This window comes from Ornithodoros turicata, chromosome 6 (genome assembly GCF_037126465.1).
Source record: "Ornithodoros turicata isolate Travis chromosome 6, ASM3712646v1, whole genome shotgun sequence".
Classification (NCBI taxonomy): Eukaryota; Metazoa; Arthropoda; class Arachnida; order Ixodida; family Argasidae; genus Ornithodoros; species Ornithodoros turicata.
Genome location: NC_088206.1, coordinates 31,434,394 through 31,442,805, shown reverse-complemented (window position 1 = coordinate 31,442,805; position 8,412 = coordinate 31,434,394). Strand labels below are relative to the sequence as shown.

The 8,412-nt window shown below is 45.6% G+C and overlaps 1 protein-coding gene across 2 annotated transcripts in view; it reads right to left on the bottom strand.

The window, feature by feature from the left end:
- Positions 1 to 429: 429 nt before the first annotated feature.
- LOC135396512 (syntaxin-12-like) overlaps positions 430 to 8,412 on the bottom strand; it is a 58,637-nt gene continuing 50,654 nt past the window's right edge. For both annotated transcript variants that reach the window (XM_064627523.1, XM_064627525.1), the window contains exon 10: positions 430 to 1,375. The gene's annotated coding sequence lies outside the window, so the exon portion shown is untranslated. The remainder of the gene's footprint in view (positions 1,376 to 8,412) is intronic.

Below are 8,412 nucleotides of genomic sequence, written 5' to 3'. Positions count from 1 at the left end.
TGCCGTGGACAGTCTGTGCGTGTAGCTTCAAAACTACCGAGAGAGCATCAGTCAGACATCCAGTTCGGTCCAGTCAGCGAGAGAATGTGGTACAACACTTTGTCATCACACACCTCGCGCTGCTCGGGCCTTTTATTATTAAAAGATAACTAATCCGAAACTAAAGTATTTGCGCTAGACGCAAAAGATACAGCTCAACAAATAGGACGGAATCTTGGGGTTACCAAGAACTGAGTAATGATAATTATATTTTACATTTGTTGCCACTCGAATCACGCATACCGAAATGCATATTTTCACCAGCAAAGTGCGTTCTTTCTAATGTATAATGCTTTTACATGCCAAACAGAACCTTCGTAGACACTAACTGGTAGGTACAGACATACCATAAGCAAATCTCTATAGTGATGTCAACCCAACAGACAAACAGAAAAAATCAACATGTATTTATTACATACTTTATACACATTTGCAAACATTCTACATATATGTCAGCATTTCTTGCTGTATGTACATACTTTTCCACTAACTTTTAAAATGGAAGAAACCAGCATCTATATACATATCTGTAGAATCCTGGATGGTAAAACTTTATGCAATAGGCATGCACATTACCTGCAATATTTGCACATTATCATTCCAATTCTGTAAGTTTTATGCTGCAGCACACTCTTTTCTTTGCATGGATTGTTATTTGTGATATATTTTATTACCACGAACGGTAATTACACCGAACGACTGTACAAATTTCGACGGAGCACAAGGTGAGATTAATTGACCATATCTCTATCTCATAAGTCATAACATCTGCATTACGATATGCGATAATGTAACGCGATAAATTTACAGATCCACTAACATTTCTCTGAATGTTTGTAGACAGATGTAATTCCATCTTATGCCCCTTGTACAATGGGAAATATGTCACTAAAACATACAGAAAGATAGATAAAAAAAAAGTGCCAAATAAAGCAACCGTTTTCTCCATTACTGGTTACACAGTCCATAGCTATAAATGGCTGTTTATTGTTGACAGATATATTGTTCAAGCCTTCAAAACAATCAAATGTGATGACACATGTCTCGTTACTGTAACAAAGCAAGCCAGATCATAGTGCTAGCGCACGAGAAGCGCTGGGAATGTCGCAGGGTGGGGTGCAGCCCGGTCCCAGCTATGCTGTTGGACTATTTAACTTACAAAACAAGAGACAATTAATAAATACCTAGTTACGTGCACTAGTTAAGGTGCAGTAATAATTTGCTGTTTGCCTGTGGTTCTCTCCCACGTGAGGACCAGGAGTTGCTGTCCAGTTAGGATGGTGGCAAGGTGCCCTCCAATGCTGTCATCATACCAGCTGGCCTGTTGCTGCCAGGCCTGCAATGATACACAGTGAATGGTTGGGCTACCACTGAACCGAAGAATGATTCTTGCTAGGAGATTAAAGTGATATTGTACCAAAGTAGGTATCAAATACCTAACATCATATATATATATATGTACATGTAAAAGTGCCCATTGTGCATTGCACATAAGAATACTAGGCATTTTCATTGGTTATGAAGACATATTGGCAAATATGTAATCTAGGTAAATCTTCAGACCCAGAGACAAACTTTTTGAAATCTCGAATTTGGTACTTTACACTCGTCATGCAAGTAATCTAGATAAAGCTGCGTATTGGCTCCACTCATTTACTAGTTGTACCGCCAACAAAAAATACAAATATATGTTAAGAAGCATAGAGGCTGCACAATGTCTTCACCTGACAGATTTTCTGTGTAAAAAGTATACGCTTCGTGCAAAGCATCCACTGCACCACGGAAAATCCTGGCTGCAGCGATAGGAACTAGTTGTGTGAGTCCGCTCGGTTGTCGAGGGCTATTTGTATGGTTTTAATCGTCACCTTGCTTCGGTCACGCCACGCTAAAAGTAATGGCGTACCGCACAAACTGTTGCGTCGTTGGGTACACAAATACGTATGAGAATGCTGGGTGTAGGAAAAAATGGTCCCTGGTTGTGCAGGCAGAAAAATTGTCCCGCAGGCTGCGCGCCCGAAAATACAGGGGGAGGATGCAGATAGCTGATGAAACACATCACAGCCGAACGTGTGTTACAATTCGCTCTCCCCATTTGTTAAAAAAGGAGACATAGGTCTTTCTTTTTCATGTGTTAACAGATAATAAAATCTGCATGCCATTCAATGAGTAACATAAAAGCGACATCACTCACTACACTAGTTTGCTAGCGATATCGTTCACTGAATGCTAGTATTTTTCTACTGTTGGTCAGACTCAAGTTTTGAGTTTAAGTTTGAGATCGAATGTAAAAAATAAAACGAAGGAGCCACAAGTTTTACAGTTGTCCCCTGAGTGATAGTATGTTTACTGATATGAGCAGATATCAGGCAAGCACGTTCCTGTGCGCCTTACCTGTTATCACGGTCCGTAGCACGGCGCTGCGGACTGTTTACCAGCGGATGTTATTTAAGCGCACGAATGTCTGTCAGCTCGTCTTTCATGTGCTCGAACCTGAATAAAGTTTGTGTCAACCCCGATACAACACTGGCGACGAAGATGTGTCCTCGGCCCACGGATACTAACGGCTGCCGCTACGAGACAAGGCACTGACAGGCAAGTCATTTCCAAAACTGACAGGGCACGCATAGGACGAATTGGGGAATTCGACGAAAAATCCGAGAACTTTGACTCTTATATCGAACGTTTCGAGCACTACGCAACAGCTAATGATATCGCAGACGCAAAGAAGCTCGCAGTATTTCTCACAGTAATTGGAGCACCGACCTATGAAGTCTTGAAGAATTTACTCGTTCCCCAGCTGCCAGACGCAAAGACGTACGACGAAGTCATAACAGCACTGAAAAGTTCAGCCCAAAAAGATCCATTATCGCTGAGCGATGCAAATTTAACAGGCGGTCTTAGCTCGAACAAGAGACCGTCACTGATTTCATAGTGCAGTTGAAACGCTTGGCTAGGACATGTGAATTTGGGAAATTTCTTCATGAAGCTCTACGTGATAGACTAGTAGCTGGTCTACGAAATGAACGTACACAGCATGCTTTGTTTGTGGAAGATAAACTAACCTTTGAAGGGACGTGTAGAATTGCCCTGGATAGGGAGCAAGCCGAAAAGCAAACTGAATATTTGCACACACCCATTTCAGGAAGTAGGGTGAACGCTATTTCGACAAGTGATCCAATGGAAACTATCCAGAGGAACAACCCGAAATCAAAAGAAGAAAGGTCTACATCTCAAGGCGCGCGCTGCTATCGCTGTGGCAAAAGACACGACCCACAAGTATGTTGGTATAAGGGCTATCGTTGTAATCGTTGCAAAGGAAAGGGGCACCTTAAAAAAATGTGTTCACAAGACCCACGGCGCGGCAAGCGTGATCAAGGCAAGACTGTGGGCTACGTATCTGCAACGGAGAGCGAGAGCGATGAAGTCGAATGCTACGCGATAACTGTGTTCACTATGGATGCTAAACAGCCGAGCTATACAGTGTCTGTGGAAGTAGAAGGGCGGCGTTTACCTATGCAGATAGACACCGGCGCAGCGGTGTCGATCATTCCATCAGGGCTATTTAACGAGTTCTTTCCGCACGTAAGATGCATTCCGACCGCCATTGAGTTGAAGACCTATTCCGGGGAACGCATTTCAGTTAAAGGCAAAGCTAACGTAACTGTCAAGCATGATGACGGCACACACCTGCTACCTGTTTATGTTGTGCACGATCACGGGAAAAGGCTGCCTATTTTGTTAGGAAGGGACTGGCTTGAGAAGATGACACTAAATTGGAGGCAAGTGTCCACTGTCACAGCAGAAGACCGTGTCAGGGAACTGCAGCAAAAGTTTCCTACGGTGTTTTCCTGTCAGCCAGGCAAGATAGAGCAATACCAGGCAAAGGTGGTGCTTCAAGAAGGTACTGTGCCAGTTTTCTGCAAGCCGCGAACTGTACCTTTTGCCATGCGATCGAAAGTGGCACAAGAACTCAACAAGTTGGAAGAAGCCGGAATCATCAAACGAGTGTCTCGTAGTGATTGGGCGACACCGCTGGTTGTGGTACCAAAAAAACTGGTGGATCGGTCCGATTGTGTGGGGATTACAAGGTTACGGTGAATCCTGCCTTGAGAACTGACTATTACCTGCTACCACACCCGGAGGATCTGTTCGCCATACTCGCGGGTTGCAAGGTTTTTTCCGTACTTGACTTGATAAGTGCTTATCAACAAGTGGAAGTTAGCCCAGAGTGCCGACCCTTTTTGACGATCAACACACCTATGGGGCTATTTGAATATCAGAGGCTACCATTCGGCATTGCAAGTGCTCCGGCGATTTTTCAGTCATTAATGGACCAAGTACTAAAGGGACTCCCAAGAGTCGGTTGTTACATCGACGACGTTATTGTAGGAGGCGTAGATCTAGAAGAGGCACAACGTAACCTCCAGCAAGTTTTGCAACGTTTCCAGCAATACAATATCACAGTCAAGGAAGACAAATGCAAATTCTTCACCAGCTCGGTGACCTATCTGGGACACAAGATGACGGCTGATGGAATATCCCCCACTTCCAGCAAGATAAAGGCTATCAGAGATGCGCCGGAGCCAAAGACTGTAACTGAACTAAAATCCTATCTTGGAATGCGGAATTTTTACGGCAAGTTTTTGAAGGACCTAGCGATCGTAGCAGAGCCGCTTTACCGCCTCCTCAAGAAGGGACATCGATGGTCGTGGACGAAGATCTGCAAATCTGCTTTTGAAAAAACAAAGCAGCTCCTGTTAAACAGTGATGTATTGACTTATTATGACTTGGAAAAACCCCTGGGACTGATGTGTGATGCCTCCGCATATGGACTGGGTGCCGTAATTTTTCACATCACACCCGACGGACAAGAAAGGCCCATTGCGTTCGCGTCACGTACACTCGCACAAGCTGACAGGGGGTACGCGCAATATGAAAAGGAGACCCTTGCGATTATTTTCGGGCTGAAGCGATTTCATCGATATGTGTATGGTCGCGCTTTCACGTTGTATACGGATCATCAGCCGCTCCTGGGCATCATCGGACATCGCAAGGCGGTTCCTGCTTTTGCGGCAGCACGAATTCATCGATGGTCTGTAATGCTGGCGGCGTACGACTACGAATTGAAATACCGGCGAGGCCAGGCTCTTCAAGTGGCTGATGCACTCTCACGCCTACCGCTGCCCTGCGTTTCTGACCGAGTGGACGATGAATGTGAGTACCTTGCTGTGTTTGACTCCACACCCCTAACTTCTAACGAGATTGCTAAGGCAACTAGATGGGACGCAGTCCTGACAAAAGTTACTGACTGCACGCTGCGAGGGTGGCCTTCAAAAACTGAGAATGAAATGTTAACTCCATACTGGACGCGCAGGGGTGAACTCTCCATCGAACAAGGTTGTCTCGTGTGGGGCGGAAGGGTGGTAGTGCCTGAGAGATTAAGGCTTCGAGTGTTAGGTTTGCTGCATGAGGAGCATCCAGGGATCTCTCGAATGAAGATGTTAGCACGCAGCTTTGTTTGGTGGCCTGGAATTGATTCCAGTATTGAAGCGCTTGTACGAGAGTGTAAAATTTGTCAGACTATGTTACCTTCTGCGCAGAAAGTGCCTTTGCATCAATGGCCATTCCCAGCCAAATGTTGGGAGCGTATGCATGTATATTTCATGATGAAAAGTTCCGATTATTTTCTGGTGCTCGTGGATTCGTTCTTGAAATGGATCGAAGTTTTCGTGATGCCGTCAACCTCCGCAGCGAAAACCATAGAGAAACTGCGTACTGTTTTTGCAGCCTATGGCTTTCCGGAACAATTAATTAGTGATAATGGCCCTCCATTTATTTCTGAAGAATTTACCAACTTCGTGAAATCACGTGGAATTAAGCATGTACGCACCCCTCCTTATCACGCGGCTTCGAACGGAGCAGCCGAACGGTTGGTACAAACAATGAAGAAGGCCATAGATAAGCAAATTCTTCAAGGGAAGGTAGATGGGCGGAACCCCTCGGTGCATGAAAGGCTAGCTAGCTTCTTACTAGCGTATAGAAACACGCCGCATTCTCTAACTGGGCGAACGCCGGCAGAGCTGTTTTTGAGACGTCGGCCACGTACGACATTATCTTACCAGAACATTACATTACCTTTACCAGAAGAGGGTCGGAACGTACATTTTCTGTAGGTGACCTTGTATATGTCAAAACTGTCAGAGGTGAATTGGTTGCATGGGTGGATGGTATCATTGAACAATGTGTAAGCCCTGTCACTTTTCTGGTTAGGACAGACAATGCTGTGAGATTTACGCATGCTGATCATATTCGCGCTCGTTACGTCAATGTACATCCACCTAGTGGCATCCTCGAGTGATCTCCTACGCTGGAAGACATACAGCAGCCTCCTACGCCATCAGAACTTGCCTCGGAGCCTGGAGCTCGGGCCGAGTTGCAGGAAACCCTCACTGCTACTACCCAAGAGACAATGTCACTTCAGCAGTCTCCACTTCCAAGACGACATACCGAGGCTGAAGGTAAAACTGCGACTGAAGCACCCGTGACTGGACCGCCCCTGTTGCGGCGCAGCGAGCGTGAAGGGCGTGCTCCTCAGAGATATCAATCGATAGACTTTCGTAAGGGCAGCTGCTAAGACTGCGGCCGTCCCATGTATTGCAATTATTCTGACTGATGGTATGTTACATTGTCTGTTGTCGTTTTTTTTTTGCTAGCGGGAAAGATGTGATAGTATGTCTACTGATACGAGCAGATATCAGGCAAGCACGTTCCTGTGCGCCTTACCTGTTATCACGGTCCGTAGCACGGCGCTGCGGACTGTTTACCAGCGGATGTTATTTAAACGCACGAATGTCTGTCAGCTCGTCTTTCATGTGCTCGAACCTGAATAAAGTTTGTGTCAACCCCGATACAACACCCTGCATCTTTTCCGTGTAGATTTTTTTTTTTTTACAATAAAAGCTGTCGCCCTCTCATTCATTGCCTTTACAACTCAGCTTCTGCTGAAGTTCTGCTTTGTTTAGCACGCTCCGAAGTGAGAAATCACGGGGTCATGCGTCACACTACCTTCCCCAAGCACGCGACCTGCAATGGAATCGTCCATGTCGGCTGTGCGCAGTGGCGACTAGCGTTGGTGTTACCTTTCGTTTGGTTGTGCGGGGCATGAATGAGGCAGCCATGAGGAAAGGAAGAAAAGGAAGAACCGGGACTTCACGACCAAGCTCGACATCATCCGACGTGTTGAGAATGGAGAAAAGAAGTCTTTGGTAGCAGAAGCATTCGGCATCCCACGAAGCACGTTGAGTACGCTCCTTCCAAACAAGGCGGACATCAGAATGAAAGCAGCAGGACCAGCAGGACAATCTCGCAAGGGAGCATGCCGCTTGAGGACGCCGGCGTTTGAAAGGATCGAGAAGGCACTGTACGCATGGTTTCTGGATATCCGGGCCAGGAACCTTCCCATGGATGGACCAATGCTGATTGAAAAAGCCAGGTGCTTTGCAGTGGCCTTTCACGACGAGAACTTTAACGACAACCTTCAGGCGAAAGCGAAGCTGTGAACGCCCAGGAAACGGAGAAATGGCTGTCGGACTAGTAGCCGGAAATTTTCGTGAAGTTCTCGCCTGCGGAGATTTTTAACGCGGACGAGACTGGCCTGTTTTGGCAAATGCTTGCCAACAAGACTCTCGACATTCGTGGAAGCACATGTCACGGAGGGAAACTCCGCAAGGTTCGCGTGACTATCCTTTTAGCAGCGAACATGGACGGGTCTTGCAAACTCCGGCCGTTCGTCATTGGAAAAAGCAAGGCTCCACGATGCTTCGAAAACTACAGAAGCCTTCCCATCCAATAGATAATAAAATCTGCATGCCATTCAATGAGTAAGATGAAAGCAACATCACTCGCTACACTAGTTTGCTACCAATATCGTTCACTGAATGCTAGTATTTTTTTACTGTTGGTCAGACTCAAGTTTTGAGTTTAAGTTTGAGCTCGAATGTAAAAAAAAAGAAATATAAAAGGAGCCACAAGTTTTACAGTTGTCCCCTGCATCTTTTCCATGTATATTTTTTTTTACAATAAAAGCTGTCGCCCTCTCATTCATTGCCTTTACAATTCAGCGTCTGCTTAAGACACGGTTCATCGACATAGAAAGTATGACAGAACAACTGTAAAACTTGTCTAACCAACAATAGGAAAACACTAGCATGCAGGTTGAATTGGGAACTGCATCCAACAGCCCCCACGTATGAGCAAGCGTGAGATCGGAGCCAGGCTAGTGATCTAAGCGTTTATATCTGTTTTCTTTCACTGATACGAATACAGAAGGTAACGTGCCTTTCTGCTTACTCCTCAGTAATTTGTCATGCTATA